We start from the raw sequence: 19,293 nt of genomic DNA on the forward strand, positions 1-19,293 counted from the left end.
CTTGTTATTACTTGTCCTGTTGATAATAGCCATTCTAACAGATATTAGATGGTATCTGAATGTGGCTTTGATTTGCAATTCCCTAATATCTAGCAATGTTGAGCATCCTTCCATATGTTTGTTGGCCATTTGTATGTCTTGGGAGAAGTGTCTGTTCAGGTCCTCTGACCATATATTAATTGGATTGTTTTTGTTGTTGTTGGATTTTAACCTGGGTTTGATAAAGATGTTCCCAATGGCATTGTTTTGTGGACACCAATTGTTAGAAATAAAGAACTAGAATTGGAAGGTAGATAACGATTGATGGGCTGATTGCATCTAGAGAAGTCACAAGTTGAGCCTGCATTACAAGAATGGCTAACGAAAGAACCTAATCTGTGGATTACTTAAGATATCTACTCAGCTTGAATATCTGTGATTGCCCATTATTAGAATTTTTCTCTAAGTGCTTTTTAAAATGATCAAAGGAATGTTTGAGATTGTGAGAAAAACTGATAAATTTTCCTGCACACATATTAATGAATTGTGCTACATCAAAGAGCATCTCATCTTGATCAATCAGTAACAAATATGTCCTTAGTAGAATTATGTTAATTTAGATACAAGTTTTTCATCCTCAACATTATTTAAATTTGAGGTTGGATTATTTTTTGTTGGAGCATGGTTCTGCCCTGTATATTTTAGGCATCATCTTTGGCCTCTATATACTAGATGCCAGTAGCAATGAGAATCCTCTTCCCCAAATCGTGAGAATAAAATATGTCTCCAGACACTGTCAAATATTTCATGGGAGGTAAAATCATCCGACATGAGATTCACTTATTTAGATTGTAAACATTTTTTATAAGATATTCAATTTTCGAGCTGTTATTTTTCTGCTTTACTTAATGCAACTCTGAAAGATGGATCCATTTTAATATCTGCTTGCAAACTGACCCTACATAAATATCCATTAAACTTTAGCAATTTTTTGCCTAATTTTATGTTTCTTTCCACATGATTATTTTCTGGAAATAAAGAATTATTCTATTTCTTTATATTTTCTAAATGCTTTTATCTAGCACATATACTTTACCATAGGAAATTAGTTCCAGAACCCCAATTGTTTTGATATTAATGGTTGTACCAGAGTCTAATGAATTAAAATGACTTCCCTTTTAATAGTACTACATGAATAAAAATATCATCCTTGCCACATTTCATCTTGATGCTGTGAATTTAAGAAAAAATAAGGGAACAATACTGTATCATGAAACTAGGAAGAAAAATTAGAAATATGACAGTAAGGTATATGCACAAATTTAACTCAATGATGATTAAAAAATAGAATGATATATAAATGGATAAACGTAATAAAAATTTACAATGACCAAAGACATCCAGAAAACATGTATAGAGAAAAATAGACATACACACAATCAAATAAATGCAAATTTAAATGAGATAATCCATTTACTGTTAGGAGAAACGATGAGAGTGGGAAGATCTTTAGATTCTTCAGTCATATGGTCATGCACATATATATTGCTGGTATTATTGAATATATATACCCAATCCTGCTGAAGGCTTTTGAATACTCTCTCTTGGTTCAGGGTATAGTGAAATCTATTTGATTAAGGAACCTAATAATATGGACCATATTTTCAGAGATACAGTAGGTGGAAAAGTTTTAGGAGGATGAGCTCAAATACATATTGGAGGAGTCTAGCTAGGGGTAGGAGTGGGATTTTTATATCTGTAGAACTAGAGTGAACAAAAGCTTCAGGAAACCTTCAAGTTCATATTTATGGTAGGTAATTAAAATCAAGAGTATTACAACAAGGAGCTTTTGAAGGAAGAAAATCCAGAGATTTTTTTTTTTTTAATTGGGGTATATTTAGCTGAGAGGAGGTTAGAGGAGAGCATGTAGGGCTTTTATAAGAAATATGCTTCATTATCTTAAAAAAAAAAGCAAAAAAAAAAAACAACAAAAAAAACTCCTAAATATCACACTTATTTCTCAACACGGCAAGCTATGTAACCATTTTTGATTCCTAAGTTTTATTTTGTTTAAATACTACTTTTAACATTTTAATTGTCCAGAATCATTTGGAACACATTTAATCCATGTTTCTTATCAATTACAGCTTAAAAATATATAAACTCCACATAAGGAAAAAGCCCAAAGTAGAAATTTTATTCTGGTGCTTCTGCTTCCTTCCCTATCTTACACACATGTCTGGGCGGTAAAATATTACAACAATGCCAAGGGAAGACATTTTGCAACATCTTTAATATTTATAAAATTATTAGAGCTCTTGATCGGAGAACAGGCTTGATTTAGAACTGAGGTTTTTTTGTAAGCATTTGAATTCCACTTACTGAAAAAAAAAAAAAAAACTGGCAAGCCAGAGGAAGGAAAAAAATTAGGTCACAAAATGTAAAAGTCAGAATGAGTCATTTCAAATTTGTGTTTTATATATTCTCTCCCTTTTGCTTTCTATATTTCTCAACATCGTTCAGATAGTGTCATCGATGTAAAGCTTTACAGTCTGGCTAAAATGCAACTTTTTGATCTCAGCATATAAATGCCTTTAACTCATTCTTCTGACTATGCAAATTAGAACTCTCTAAACCTACCAGGGTCTATTTCCTAAGTTTTAGATGCAAGCAGATAAGCAGATCGGAACTGAGGAATTATTCTGCATAAAGCTCATTAAAGCAGACGAAAATCAAAGCTAATCAACAACGTTAAAGAGTCATAGAAAATTTTAAGCAGAGCTTAAATTAAAAACTAAAGAAAGTAACAGATACAGCAGGAACAAAGGTGAATGAAAATAAAGCAAGTGAATCAATGTACAGCTACAAAATCTCTAATTAAGCATGGGTTTCCATTGAATGATTTATCCTACCTGACACTCAGGAATATCAGTCATTATGTCTAAGGTCAAAGCCAACTGTTTTGTTGGGTTGCTAACAGTTACCACTGTTGAATTTTGAAATTCCTTTGCTTCTAGTCAAATGGAAAAAGAAACACTAATCCATTTTCCATGGTTCCACCAGTGTGGACCCTTGTGAACTGATTTCTCTCATCAGTGCTTTCCTACTCCCAAACCCTCAACATGGCCAACCATGCCCTGCCCTCTTCTGCTACTTGTAGTTGCCTATGTGACAGTTGTCTGTGCTTACCCTTTCTTTTCTTTAATCTTTAATCTTTAACTTTTAAACTTTCTTGTGTCATTTTGTAATAGTGTCCAGCATATAATGATGAAAAGTTATTAAATTTGTTTCATAAATGAATTTACACTTTGATGTCATGTTTAGACCTATAGATTTTATGTTAAGTAATATTTCATTTTACCTTTATCGAAGTAAAACTAACTTTAAGTTTTTGTCTATACTTCAAAATTATTGGAAGATAAAGTGGGAAACAGGCTCCTCTTTCATGGAGTTTATAATCTAGTGCAAGTGACAGAATAGAACATTTTCTTAAATACATCAGGGGTTAACATCAATTGTGGTAAGGACTAAGGAGAAATGTGAGGTACTTTGAGAACAAGGAGCATAACTTGGGTGAGAGATTTAGACAAACATTCCATGTGGTACAGACACATGGAATGTGTGATATAGCCAATCTTCAACGAAGGGTAGAAAGGTTGTCCCTAGGTTTATTTTTTAGAACTGAAAGGACCTGTTTTATTAGATACCTGGGATGTTACAATTGGAGACATGTCAGAGGCCAGATCAGGCCCTGGGGATCTGGGTTTGATGGCTTTACTAAGGGCATGCCTACAATTAAGTAAGACTTATTGACCAAGAAGGTTTTCTCTTATAACACTTCCTTAATTGTTTGGATTCTCCATTAAGAATAATAGGTAATCTGATATAAGGTCTCCATTTTCTGTCCTCCATGTCCACTATTCTTTTTCTTCTTGTTATTTATTTATTTATTTTATTTCTTCAATCTTTTCTTGTACATTTCAGCACTCACAGAAAACAGTGCCCTAAGTCTGTATATACAAATGTATAGTTGTCTAGCTGGAACACACCCTGTGAGAGGTAAAAAAGCATATTCTTTTCCTTTTCCATATGGCCTGTTTCATGACAACAGTTAGAAAGTGCTCCAGGATTCTGGCATTAAGTTGATGTCCTAATTACATTTTAATAGTTGTGAATTTTCATCTTTCTCTTTTTGCTGCAGTGGGCCTGCTAGGCAAGTTCAGATTTATTTTGTTTCTTTATTTGCTTTGTTTTGTCTTGTTTTTCCTCCAAAGTCTCTGTACAGGTATGTATTTGCTCTTTCTATTTTACTGACATTAATGTCTAAAATAAGCTAATTTTATGGCATTATACTATAGTATAACTATATTGCTAGTCAAGTTTTAAAGTATTCCTTCAACTTTTTAAATACAAAATATACATTAGCTAACTGAACAATGATTTTGGACTGACTACTGACTCTATAACTGAATTCATGATCATCCTGATATCACAATGCAAAAAAGACCCTAAAGCCATTTTAAGAATTGGTTCACTATTGATTATTCAGCAAATCAGGTAGAAACAACTAAAAATGGCATATGTGCACATGAGATGGAGTTGGAGAACTGCTCTCGCTCATACCCACAAAAGATGCACACATAGAATGAGCCTCTATATGGATATTCCACAACACATGAAGGAATGTAATGCTAAGACAATCAGTAAATAAAATTTCTCCAGATGAAAAATTTTATAGAACATTCTGATAATTTGAACTAAGAGTCCCTAGGCTATCCAAAGAGATGAGTGAAGATATATACCACTAAAAACTTTGCTAGCAATTACAGAAGAAAAACATGCAGAATGGATATAATAGTCAAATTTATTGACTTTAAATTTGACTTGAAATAGCAACTATGTCATCTTTACAGATAAGCCTTCCAAGTGAGATATACTGTGCTGGTCTCAATGCAGTGGTAATCATGCATTTATTTACATGCCACAAAAATGTAAGCACCAACATGGCATAATTTAGGGTGTTTGTTCATTGTCATATCCTCAGCACTTAGAGCAGAGCCTCGGTTCTAGGAGGCAGCTAGTACATGTTTTGTCAAATATTTGATTAGTGTGGTTATACAATTATTAGTTGTCTTGATTTAGACTAGGAGTTCTCCAAAGGCAGTGCTGTGCTGTTTTCTTTGTTAAGTTATCCTCTGTCACAAGTACAGTGTCTAGCACATAGAAAATCAGTAACTATTTGTCTACGAATAGAACACTATTGAGATGAATTAAGCAGAATGTCTAGTATTATGGCTGTGTTCATGTGTGCCCCCTCCAGTAAACAGAGTTTCCTGACAATTATTACTCTTTTATATATCTTTGAACCTCTACAGAGCTCAGCACCATCCTTTTCAATAAGTACTTGCTTAATTATTTGGTGGAATAAGTAAATGAATGATAACATCCACACAAATATTAGTAAATAGGATATAAGATACGAAAAGCCTTCTTTATTGAAACCTACAAGATTTAACCTAAAATGTTGATCTGATGTCACACCAGGAAAATTATTAACAGAAAACATCAAAAGAAAACATCATTAAAATCTATGTAATTATCTCGATTGCCAAGGAAGCATCTCATTTAAATTCAACAGCCATTCATCATAAACATACCAAAAATAATAGGAAAGAGAGTCTCTTTTTCACAAGGCAAAATGTATATGTTTTAACAAGTCTTACCTTTAATATAGAAATACAAGAGGTTTTCTAAAAGAAACAAGAACAATACGGACACACCTCACCTCACCACTGCTGCTAAAATTATTTTTTATTAAATAATAAAATAAATACAATCATTAGACCTCAAAATCTTTAATATGGTAAAGATTTTAAGATCTTAAGATATTAGGGTTGAACTAGTGAGAAAATATTAAGGATGAACTAGCAGGGAAAACATGTTTTAAATTGTGTACTAGCAAGAAAAAGAAGCACAGTTGTTTCAGATTATAACTAAAAAAACCGCACAAAAATAAATAAAAATAATACACTAAACAGTAATAATGGAAAATAAGAGAAAAAAAGCAGTAAATAGAAAACGATGACAAGTTATAACTACACTGCTAAAACCTAAAATCAGTTTACTATAATTTACAAAGAAAGAACATGAATAATCTAAAAAAAAAATACTGCTACTTTTGTTATTACCACTAGAAACTACATCAATTAGGCAATGATATATGATAGGATGAACTCTAAGCATAAATTATTTCTGATATACAACACTTTGGTAGATATTACTGTCTCTTTTTTACTAGTAAGAAACAGTGCGAGAGCATGGCTTAGCAGGTAGAAGTAATACACCAAGCCAAGTCACATGGTTTGTTTCCTATACTACAATAGCATGGCCAAGAAAACGTAAATAGCAATAAATTCTAAGTGAGCATACACAAAAGCGCAACACATGTTCATGCACACACACTTTAAATAATTAAATGATAGTCATTGTCAGCATGACTGTGAGAAGGAATGAATGAAGCACAATCCACAATTTAACAGCAAAAATGACAATAAACAGTGGTTAGTAACATAGGAAGCATTAGGTAAAACTATGCCTCATGACAACAGCTTGCCTAAATGTGGTTCTGGGGAATTTCTGCACTGTCTAGGAACTTATACTCTCTAAAGAACTTTTTAAAAAAATAAAGGGGGGTAGCGATTGTAATCAGTTCTTGTCCAGAAAAACTATATTTTGATTGCAATAACTGAAACTGACAAAAAAGTGTAAATCAATACCTTTCTCAGTGTTTAGTCCTTATGTGTCATATCCCTCTATCTTTATATCCATATCCATATTCATATCCATATCTATATCTAATCTGTATTATATATGTGATTTTATATATATATATATGTATATATATATATAATATTAACTATGTGAAAAGCATTGAGTAAGGTTCATGGGATCATAGGATATTCCTTAGAATTGGAATCATTTCACCACATTTTCACTTATACAATCATATGTAATGTTTAAAGTGAAATGTTTGAGAGTTTGTATATATTTCTTTAACGTTATTTGCCTTTTCATTCTAATATTTATTTTTATTTTGTTGAAGTATTTTGAGAGCATGCTACATATCCCTGTCATATGTGATTTCATGAATTCTCTCCACATCTCTGCTTTTTCCACTTTATTAATTATCTTGTCCAGATCTGTAATACTTTTTTTTGTTAGTTCATCCAGCTTGACACTTTTTTGTATCTCCAAGTACAATAATATTTCTAATCTTATAATTTTTACCACAATAATGTATCTATGTATAACTAAATGATTTAAAAAAGAGAAACTTTCAAACTTAACAGGATCAGGGAAATAAACACACTTCTCTAACGTCCAGTTTTCCCTGGAAGAGAAACGATTACTTTCAGGATACTGACTGAGATCCTGTGACTACTTTTTGAGCCCAGTCTTCCTCACCAGGGACCAATTATTCATCTGTATGGCAAGGAGTTCTTAGATTTATTACCACTTCTGGAAACTGGGGACATTTGGTCATATGTAGGACTTCTTACTATTCCAGATTGCTTCCCAGAAAAGCAGGTAGAGCTAACAGTACCTGTCAGAAGGAAAGAATTGCAGAAAAACCTTGTCCAGAGGCACACCCTACAACTGCTTTTAGGGTCCTTGTGGGTTTTTAATTTAAATCCTACTTCCTTACTTACTGGCTATATGACCATTAACAAGGGCTAAACCTCTGTAAATCCCAAGTTTTAATTTTCTGAAAGAGGAAAGTAAATTAATTTTAAAAATAAATATATAATCTTAGTGCCTACCTTCTAGAATTCTCATGAGGATAATTAGCAAGTCATAATTATAGCAAACATTCACTGGGCTCTTGACACAGTTGAGACATTGTGAGTGCTGTATGTTTGTATCTGTCTTTTTATTTTGTAGTAACTATCAGATGGAGTAGTTATTATTTTATCTCCATTTATAGATAGGTAATGGGGTCACAAAATGCTCGTATAATTTGCCCAAAGTCTCACAGTTAGCTGATCTGGATTCCAACCCTCATCTCTTGCAGCCTTACTCTCTATATTTCCAGAATGAGGTTCACACACTATTCAGTGATCAACTAATTGTTAGCTATGCTTATTACTATTATTAGGAAAACTTTGAAACACATTTTTCAGAAACTCTCAAGTGACAAACATGGAGTTAAGTCTCTTTCTAAGAAAGGATATTTTTCTTTTATTTTCTGTAAATATGTTATTAACACATGGCTTGCATTCTTAGTGTGAATCTACTAAGAGCCAGATGTTGGAAGAACATATAAATCTTATCTATCTCCTTTGTCACATCTCATGGTTCAGTCACGAGAATGTCATCTTTCCTTGTTCCACTTCACAAATTCTGCCCTCTGCACTCTCCACCTGGGCTTTTAGTTTCTCAACAAGTATAAGAGTGCCTCAGTCTGTCATCACTGCCATCTTTCCCTTTTAGCAAAATACAGGATTGTGAGTTAATGACTGTGAATTTAGAGCCATCCATTGCCATGGCTGTTCTCTGCTTTCTTTTTCTTTATGGAGACAAACTATAGGAATACTTCCTAGTTACCTGCCAACTGATTCATCATTATATTTGGTGACTGGCTCATTTTTTTATTGTATCACTTACTAATTTTAAACTTGATGCTTGATTATTGAATCTAGCTATTCTTTCTCACAATTCTGTTTTCAACTGCTAGATCTAATCAGGAGTTGGTGACCTGAGGTGCTATTTATTTTGCCATTTTCCCAGGTGATCTGTTCCTACACCAGTATAGAAATAAATGTTAAAATTATTCTGCCAATGAAACCTTGAAATCAATCATAAATGACAGTAGTAATTGAGAGTGCAGTGAGCAGTAACTAAAGTTCTTATAAGGCTTCTAAGGACTGCTTCAGTAGTGGATTTGATTAAGGAAAAAAGCTTAAAGAGTTTTTCTCATCTTGATTTTTCTTTTACCTTATATCTAATTTCATCCTATGACAAAGAAGTGACTGTAGTTGCTTTTAAGATAGTACACTAATGTTTCCTTCTGAATATTCCTTTTTCATTGTTTTGATTAGGAGTACTTGAGAAATGATGTTGATGGACTCTGGGAATGATTTTTATAATGAAAGATGATGTTGAAGTGGAGAAGATTCAATAAAAGGTTCTTAAATAAATACTCCTCTTGAATATAAAGAACATGGCTTTGACAGATGATCTTGTAAGAAATGTTACTCCAAGATAGACTATTGGGCCTTTTACTCTTTCCACTTTTCTGTAGCTCCTTGTTTTTTTTGTTTTTTTTTTGTTTTTTCCTGGGATATCTCACTATGTTCTTTTATTAATTCCTGTCCTGGTATTAGAGACAACGTTCATTTTCCATTTTAGCTCAGGGGACTTGCAGCTTAATTAAGTTATCCTTTTGTCTGGCTGTCAGTTCCAAAATTCTACTCATCGTTTCTGGGACAGAAATCACCTGCCAAATAGAATACCTGATGATGTCCCTGATGTCCCAGAGGTCCCCAAGTCAGTATGCCAATGAAACTACTAATAGGACCGCCCCCTCATAATTTTGGAATATGGGTAGACCCAGATCCCATAACATTCCAAAGAGAACTGGAATAATAAAATATACTATAATTGAGTGATTCACAAGATAGTAAAATTATTTATAAATATATGAATTTAGTGTGTATTGTATAATTGAACACAGGCGCAGATTTGGAGCTTTTTTATGAATGTGAGATACCAATTAAATGGCTATTGCATTGTACCCTTGGCCCAACATTGTGAATTTCCAGAGGGAAAATAACTAAACAGAGTGAGCATATTCTTAATGGAAAGACAAATTAACCTAGAAGGAAGATCACATGAATTTTCATTTAAACATGATATTAATTTGCTGTGTAGCCATAAATAAATCACATAACTCACATAAACTTCATTTTTCTCATTTTTTTCCTGTTGTAGTTAGTGTTGCTTAGTAAGTTACATATAATTGGATAATCTTTAAGTGCAAATTAGTTTATAGATATAAAATATTTTTGAAATGTAGTAGACTTTTGAGTTTAAAATGGTAAAGATGGTACACACAGATCCTTCTTCTCATGAAGATTAAAATAACCAGAAAGAGACTTGAAATTAATACTCAGCCAAATATATGAAAAAGGACTCCAGATTCAAGTATGCCGTTTTGAAAATTGGTAATATACCCTTCTGAGCAAACCGTTTCTTTTGGGGAGCAATAAGAATAAATGAGAGCATTCCTGGAACACACTGAACATTGTAGAGCATTTGGAGGACCTGAGAGTGTCAGGACACATCGAGGCCTCCCTGTTTCACAGGATGTAGTCAGGTGGTAGGTTAGGCTGGAGGAGAAATCCCTTGGGGAGCAATCCTGCATTGTTTCTCTCTCTTGGCTGGGGAGAAATAAAGGATAAACTAAACACAGAAGCTCATTTTAATGCATTTCATGGTCAACCAGGGACCATTGCTTTTGTACCGGATCCCACCCTGGTCCCTCTTGGTATGAATTAAAGATGCTCATCATATTCAAAGAGAAACTTCCCAAATAATTTAGGAAAAATCATCCTATAAAAGGTGATTAAAGGAACCATTGCAGGTTAAATACAAAGTAGAATGGAATAGAAAACAAGTGAAAAATATTTAGCAGGGAAATTTTACCTCAGAGAAAATGAAACTAATGGCCAAATACATTGCCAAAATTAAACAACATACCTTAAGAAAGCAAAAACTTCTTCACAATAAAATCTCAAAGTAAAGATTTAGGAAACAGAAATTCAGGAAAAGCATAGCAAAAAGACAGAGATGACACATAGCAGATAAATCAAAGAAAATAGTAGAAAAGAATATTAAAACTAACATAGAAATTAAAGTTACATTGGAAATAACTCAAAGGAGACTAGAAACTGCTGAAATATCATAAAGAACATGAATATTGGCAAAAGCGAGACCAAAAGAAATTAAAATGAACAATGAGTTAAAATGGTTATAAAATTAGAAGAAAGTAATTTATCTGGAAGATAAAAAAAAGAGTTTCACTATACTCAAATGATATTCCTGAGGCAAGATAAATTAACATACAGAGAAACAAATATAAAGTTATTTTTCCAGATATGAGGAAATTTTGAGAATAAACTTTTTGACTTTAATTTATGGTGTGAAAGCCAACACTGGAAGAACTGGCACAAAATTACCAACATAAGTATCCTAATTGGCTTGACTTATAAAATGAAGGGGAATACTTCGGGGAGCTTGAAATAAGATTAAATCTCATATAAAGCGTGACCTCAGAATTCTCCTTAGCGATATTCTCCATTGAGAAAGAACAAATTAATGCCTCCAGTGTTTTTAGGAAAAGACGGTGTGACCCATCTTCCTAAAATTAGCCAACATATTGTTCAATGTAAAGGCAACTTGCAAACATTTTCTAACATGTAATCATTCTAGAAATCTAGTTTCTAGATTTATTTAAAAATACACTGCCAATAAAAATGAATGGAGGAACTATGGGAAAAGGACTGGTTATAAACATTAAATACTTTTTAAATATTACCTAAATAAAATACTATTGAGAATTATGTTTACAGAACAGAATGGCAATGTTACAAATGGTAATAGCATAGAAAGAATTTATCTGACACAATTTGTAAAGGAAAGTGAGAGGTAGGGTAGGTCTGGTGACTTCCTCTTTTATAAGCTGAGTGCAAATAAAATGCCATTTAAAGATACTATATCAAATAATATATGCAGAGACATTCAAAAGTATAAGAGAATATATTAAAACCACGAGTTTAATTGGGAAGAAAGTAGAGAATATGTTTTTCCAATGTTACAGTGAAAGAAAGGTCAGTAGATACTAGATAAAGAATTATAGGATTAAAAATATTATATCCATCGTAGTAATAAAGGTAACAGCAAAACACCAACATTCAAATTATCAATAGTGACACACGTACTCATAGAATATAGCTAAGAAAAAGGAGAGAACAGATTGAAAAAAGGAGTAGTGCCATCATGAAGCATAGCAAACTGTGATTATAACTAAATCTGGACGTGCTATCATATTAATAAGGGCTCTATTTATTATGGCATTTTAATGGTAAAGTTTTTTGTTTACACAAGAAATAAATAGGAATTAATACTTGTGCACCAAATGACATAGCATCACATTCCATAATGAAAATAATACAGAAATTTCAAGGAGAAAGAAAACAAAATATATTAATTGCAGAAAACAATTCAGTATATGTAAACCATTAGTAAAAATTAGTAAGGACATATAAGACTTATAGAACATAATTGATCTAGTATATCATATATCATTGAATTTGTTTTTTTGTTAAAGATACTTCTTCGTAAATTACCTAATGTTTTCGGTAAAACAATATCTTCTTATATTGCATTCATGGTTTCTGAATTAAGAACACTTTAAGAAGTTTTATTTAATAAATTACAACTTTATTTTACAAGTTTGTAAATTATGCACACTTAGAGACCAGACCCCTCTGACTCCTGCATGAACTAAACTCTAAGAACAGGACTATAAGCAATATTATAACTTTGGAGAGCCATTTGCAAGATAGCATGGTGGTTCCTCTCTCAATTATGTAAAGAATCAGTTGCTCCTTTGGATAGATACAGAAAGCAAGAGTAGAGTCCTTTCTCTCAAAGATCTTCAGTCCAATGGGGAAAACACATATCATACATCATAACAGATAGAGTACCCAAGATAAGTCCCAGTGTGTATGGGGGAGGGGAACTTTGGTGGCAGTGCCAAAATATAAAAATATAAATCAATCTTACTATGTAACATAGATACCTAGGATACTAATCAGATACCTAGGAAAGATAGTGATGCATGTGAATAATTTTCGGTGATCTTTGGAACAAAGATGTGACAAAAATCTGTATTCTATCCTTACAATATCTGCCTGACATCTCTGTCCACTCTCTTCTGCTTATGTTTATAGCAGAGATGGGTCTTCTCCTTAGGGACATTTGCTCTCATTAGAAACCTCCATTTTCTTATCTTCTCTCAGGAGCCTCTGCCTCTGACTCTTTTTCTAGTTACTAATATATAGACTTTTGTTGTTTTTTCTCTTTTACTAAATTTATAAACATAATTTCTCAGAAACTTGTTCTGGGCCTTTTTTTTTTTTTCTGCATTTCCCCCCTAGGATGTCATTTATTCCAATAGCTTAAAATACCATCTATATTCTAAGATTCAGATTTGTGTATTTAACTGCACCTTTGCTTTTACCACATGAGGTTTTGAGTATCTCCAATGTCTAGCTCTTCGGTCTCCTCCTCATTCCTTCCTTTTCATAACTAGCACCATCATCCAATCAGGAGGTCTCACTAGACATCTGTAGCTACTCTTGATTCCTCCATTACCTTTCCCTTCCTGTGCAACCACTACCTACTCACTCACACCTATGAGCCTTTTATCCCATCCGCAAAACTTACTGGTTTTTCATCCAACATTAACTCAAATTTGGCACTCCTCTTTATTTTCAGTACCACCACTTGTACCAAGCAAACCGTCATTTTACCTGTTGTCTGTTGCAGTGATCCTTCTCCAAAATATTCTTAACACCTACACTCTTCCCTCTCTACAAACCATTCTTTCAAGGGTGACTTGATTGATCTTCATGAAAGAAAACACATCACCTCCTGGCTCAAAATCATTTCCACTGGTTTCTAGCTGCATTCCCAAGGTCCAGTGACCCTATCACCATGAAGTGGTCTCTTCTCTGTTTTTCCAGTGTAATTTTTCATTCTTATTCCTCTTCCCTATCTCCACTACTCTACCATGCTCATACCTATTCATTTTGTTTGTTTGTTTGTTTGTTTTGTTTTGTTTTGTTTTACTCCTACGGCACCTGGTCTTCCTAGGTGGTCTCCCATCCAAGTACTAACTAGGCCCGACCCTACTTAGTTTCCAAGATCAGATGAGATCGGGCACGTTCAGGGTGGCATAGCCATAGACCCATTCATTTTTTTAAACTGTTTCTAGAACAGTATTTCTCGTCTGAATTTAAAGGACATTTAATTAAATAAATGTCTCCATGGAAAACTTTCCTCTGTCTGTTCTAAATTAATCCCTCCTCATGAGATTCTCCATCTCAGCAGCTTCTTCATTTCCTTCAAAATAGCTAACCACAGGCTGCAGTTATGTTTAATTGTGATCTTGTTTTGTGCCCTCATCTGGACTCTAAGATCTAGGAGGGAAGGGATGATGCAAGACGCTTTATCTTATGTCCAGCTCCTAACACAATGTAGTACTGTAATAGGCACTCAAGAGTGGGCACAAAGTAGGTACCTGATATATACTTGTCAAATCGGTGATTTAAATTCAATTTGGTGTAAAACTTTTCTTAAAAATTCAATAGTTATTAACAAAACAAAACAAAAAAAGAAAAATGGAGAAAGACAAAAGACAAAAAAATATCTCAGCCAGAGCATGGAAGGCATCCTAAAATTTATTGGGATTTAGGCTTCTATTATTGGCTTTGAGTCAAGTTCTTTCCGCTGAAGCAAGTCAAGATAGGCAAGAGAGAGCTGAGAAGGCCGATGCTGACAAAGTAGTCAACACTGCACTCTGGCCACCTTACCCATGGTGGTTGTCATCATGCCACGCAGTGGGTCTCTACACACAACTTTCTTCCTTTAGCCTTGCCTGCCATGTTGCTCTGTATTTGGAATTTGTTTATATTTTCTCTACTGACAGAATCCATCAAGAGAAAAGATTTCACTTTAGTCTCACCTTATATTGATTACTTCCAAGATGTTTTTGTTTGAAATTTCCTAATTAGGCTTAATTTCTTCCTTACATTTTCAGCAACTTGAGTGACAGTGATTCTGTTACATTTGGGAAGCAATATGACACCGGGGCAGGGATTAACAAACAATGACCTGCAGACCAAAGCTGTCCCATCACTTGTTTTTAAAAATAAAATTTTATTGGAACACAGCCATTCACTTACGTATTGTCTGTGGCTGTTTTCTGGCTCTCATGGCAACATTAAGCAGATGATACTGAGACTGTGTGGTCCATGAAGCTGAAAACATTTGCCATTTGTTCCTTTGTAGGAATATATTGCTAATCTCTGCACTAAGGTATAATCTTCTTTATTCTGAGCTTTATATATAGTTTTAGAATAGTTTAACTACTTTTTAATGTTTCCATTTACATGTTAATAATTAATTTGAAGGGAAATCAGATTTTGTTTATACAGGTATCCTTCATTTTTCGAAACTTTGAGTTACACCACTTCACTTTTTTACAAAAGACCTACATTAGTACCTGTTTTCAGTAACCAAAAGAATTCTGAAGAGGATTTTCACTTTTACGAAAAAAAAGAAAAAAGAAAAAAGAAAAAAAAAAAGGAAAAAAGTGAAGACAGTGTTCAGCATTTGTTTTGCAGCAACCATTATAGAGGCAGCTAGAGTGGCACTGCATTTACTATATGTTAGTGTTATTTTAGGTTTTATGTGTTATTTGATATGATTTGGTAGGTAATTTTCTGGGCCTGGGAATGCTCAAAAACTTTTCCGTATAAATTAGTGGTAATTACTTTGCTTTACCCCATTTCTGCTTACAATAGTTTTTATAGGAATGCTCTACTTTCACATAGTGGAGGAACCTGAGCCTTCCAATATCAACTAGTTCAGACCCTATTATGTCCCAGGCATTTACTTAATCAATAAATAAAGCTTTCTGTGACCTTTCCATCCCAAGTAATCTCCTGCTGCTCTCGGTACCCATGGTGTTTGCCTCACATAGCACTTTATCTCCCATAGTGCTACAGCCCACCTGGTGCTTTATCTCCTGTAGCACTCAGCATTTTGACCTTGTATGTGAATCATGTGTGTGCATGGCTAATCTGATGACTGGTGTGGCATTGTGTAAAGAAAATTGTATTTTGAGCATGACAGATTGCTAGGCTCTGAGCTGCATAATAGTAGGGATCCTGCCTCTTTTGCTTACCCGGAAACTTGCCTAGTGCCTGCCACGTGGTAGACATTTATAATGCATGAATGAGTCTGAACTGTGCCTCTATATTAATAAGTACTTGTTCCTGTTGATGTCAATTGAACTGGCTTAAAAACAAACATTATTCAGCACCTACGCCCACACACACACACACACATATTTTATTTGCACTTTTTCCAAATTGCCACTATTTCTAATCAAAAACCTGAAGATAGATTTGGGTCATTGCACTTTTATAGTCATAGGTTTAAATTCCAACTCTATCATTTACCAAGAAGCTTTGAACAAGATACAGAATAGTGTATTTGATTTCATCATCTTTCAAATGCAACTAATCATAACCACTTCTCAGAGCTATGGTAGAAAGCAAGTGAGGCATCATCTAGAAGGAGCCAGCACAGCCCCTAGCTCACCCTAAGTGGTCAGCAGAGGTCAGTTGTATATCCAAGGGCCTGTGTCTTTCATACCAAACCAACAAGGGAAGTACTGCTTCCCAGCATGGGCCCCCACTAACTTATAGTCTCCTGGGGTTTGGAAGCCAGGTTCTTATCTGCAGGTTAATAGCCTGCTGCCTGTGATTTCTGACCCCCTACTTTGGTCTTTCCCACCATACTATATTGCATTACAAGCTGCCACATTGTTGAAGCCAAAACTCTCAGTCATTGTTGCTGTTCCTCTATCTAGTCCATCAGCAAATCTTCATAAATTTATCTTTAATCTGTCCATTTCTCACTAGCTCCTCAGTCATCTGTTTAGCTCAAACCATTATTTTTTTCCCTGGTAAGGTAGAAAACCTTTGTATGGGTCTCCTACTATCCCCTCCAAGTGAAAGGCAGATGATCTTTTTTTTTTAAAAAAAAAAAATATTTTTTAACCATTTGAAAATAATTTTTATTTTTTCAATTAAAGTTGACATTTAGTATTATTTTATATTAGTTTCAGGTATACAACATAGTGATTAGACATTTATATAACTTATGAAGTGATCACCCCAATAAATCCAGTAACCATCTGACACCATACATAGTTATTACAATACTACTGACTATAATCCCTATGCTATACTCTATATCCTTATGACTATTTTGTAACTACCAATTTGTGCCTCTTGATCCCCTCCCCGCTTTACCTATTTTCCCACCCCCAATCTGATAACCATCAAAATGATCTTTTTAATCTATGAACTTGTTTCTGTTGTTTGTTTGTTCATCCTGTTTTCTAGATTCTATATATGACATTCATCTTTCTCGGTCTGACTCCACTCAGCACAGTACCCTTTAGGTCTATACATGTGGTTGCAAATGGCAAGATTTCATTCTTTTTTATGGCTGGGTACTATTCCATTTCTACACACGCACACACACACACACACACACACACACACACACACACACACACACACACACACAACCACCTCTTCTTTATCCGTTGATGGACACCCAGAATGCCTCTGTATCTTGACTCTTATAAATAATGCTGCAATAAACATATGGATTTACATGTCTCTTCAAAGTAGTAATTTGAGTTTCTTCAGATAAATACCCAGAAGTGGGATAACTGGATCTTTGTCTTTAGATATAGCCTTTGTTTTAAAGTCTGTTTTGTTTGGTATAAGTATTGCTACCCCAGCAATTTTTTGTTTCCATTTTCATGAAACATCTTTTTTGATTCCTTTACTTTTAGTCTCTGTGTGTCTTTCCATCTGAAATGGGTCTGTTGTAGGCAATATATATATAAGGGTGTTGTTTGCTTATCTATTCGGCCACCTTGTCTTTTAATTGGAGCATTTAATCCATTTACATTTAAAGTAATTGTTTCTAGACATGTATTTCTTGCCGTTTAATTATTCGTATTTTTAATTTTGTTTTGTTTTGTTTTTTCTTTTTCTTAAATAAGTCCCTCTAAAATTTTCTGCAATACTGTCTTGGTAATGATAAACTTCTTTAGCTTTCTCTTGTCTGGGAAGCTCTTTATCTGTCCTCAATTCTGAATGATAGCTTTGCTAGGTAGAGCTATCTTGGTTGTAGGTCCTTGCTTTTCATCACTTTGACTATTTCTTGCCAATCCCTTCTGGCCTGCAAAGTTTCTCATGAGAAATCAGTTGACAGTCTTATGGGAACTCCCCTATAGGTAACTAACTGCTTTTCTTTAGCAACTTTTAAGATTCTCTCTTTGTCTTTAACCTTTAACATTTTAATTACGATGTGTCTTGGTGTGGGCCTCTTTGGGTCATCTTGTTTGGGACTCTCTATGCTTCCTGGGTTTATACATCTATTTCCTTCACCACGTTAGGGAAGTTTTCTGTCATTATTTCTTCAAATAGGTTTTTAATTTTTTGCTCTCTCTCTTTTCCTCCTGGTATCCCTGTGATGTGAATGTTGGTATGCTTGATGTTGTCCCAGAGGCCCCTTAAACTATTTTAATTTTTTTGTTTGTTTTTTTGGATTCTTTTTTCTTGTTGCTGTTCTGATTAGGTGTTTATCTTCTAAATCACTGATTCGATCCTCTGCCTCATCTAACCCTAATGTATTTTTCATTTCAGTTATTATATTCTTCATTTCTGACTGGTTCTTTTTTATGTTTTCTATCTCCATTCTTATGTTTTCTATCTCTTTGTTAAAATTCTCACTGAGTTCATCTACTCTTCCCTTAAGTTCATTGAGCATTTTTATAACAAATGTTTTGTACTCTTCATCTGGTAGATTGCTTGTCTCCATTGTGTTTAGCTCTTTTTCTGGAGCTTTGTTTTGTCTTCCCATTTTGCTGCCTATTTGTGTTTTTTTCTTTTTTTCCATGTATCAAGTAGGGCTGCTATGTCTCCCAGTCTTCGTAGAGTGGCCTTATGTAGTAGGTGTGCTGTGGGTCCTAGTGGCACATTCTTTTCTGGTCACCTGAGTTGTGTGCTCCAGGCATGCCCCTTCTATGGGTTGTCTGTGCCCTTCTGTTGTAGTTGAGCCTTGGTTGTTCTTTGCACATAAATGGGAAGGATTGATCCACAGGATGATTGGTTGTGATGGCTGACTGTTATCAGTGGAGGAGCTGTTGTGCAGGGGGCGACCTTAAACAGCAGGATTCTCTTTAGCAGGGCTCTCGTGCCTGCTCTGTCTGCTTTTTGCTTTTGTCATCTTCAGATGTAACTCCAGTTGGTGCTCCGGCTCAGACTGAAGCTGGCCACTGGGCATGCAGACCAGGGATCTGACACAGGCCAAATTTAGCTGCAGCCTGTGCCCTGTTCGGAGCCACCTGGCATGAGCCACCAATCAATCCTCAGATGG

At 34.3% G+C, this 19,293-nt stretch overlaps 1 protein-coding gene and 1 pseudogene across 1 annotated transcript in view; one reads left to right on the forward strand and one right to left on the reverse strand.

The window, feature by feature from the left end:
- The window catches only part of NRG3 (neuregulin 3), a 1,091,888-nt gene that overhangs the window by 392,471 nt on the left and 680,124 nt on the right, over positions 1–19,293 (forward strand). The gene's annotated exons all lie outside the window — the stretch shown is intronic.
- LOC111736591 lies at positions 13,893–14,011 on the reverse strand (annotated as a pseudogene).

The sequence above is a fragment of the Pteropus vampyrus genome, unplaced genomic scaffold, assembly GCF_000151845.1.
Source record: "Pteropus vampyrus isolate Shadow unplaced genomic scaffold, Pvam_2.0 Scaffold20, whole genome shotgun sequence".
Lineage (NCBI taxonomy): Eukaryota > Metazoa > Chordata > Mammalia > Chiroptera > Pteropodidae > Pteropus > Pteropus vampyrus.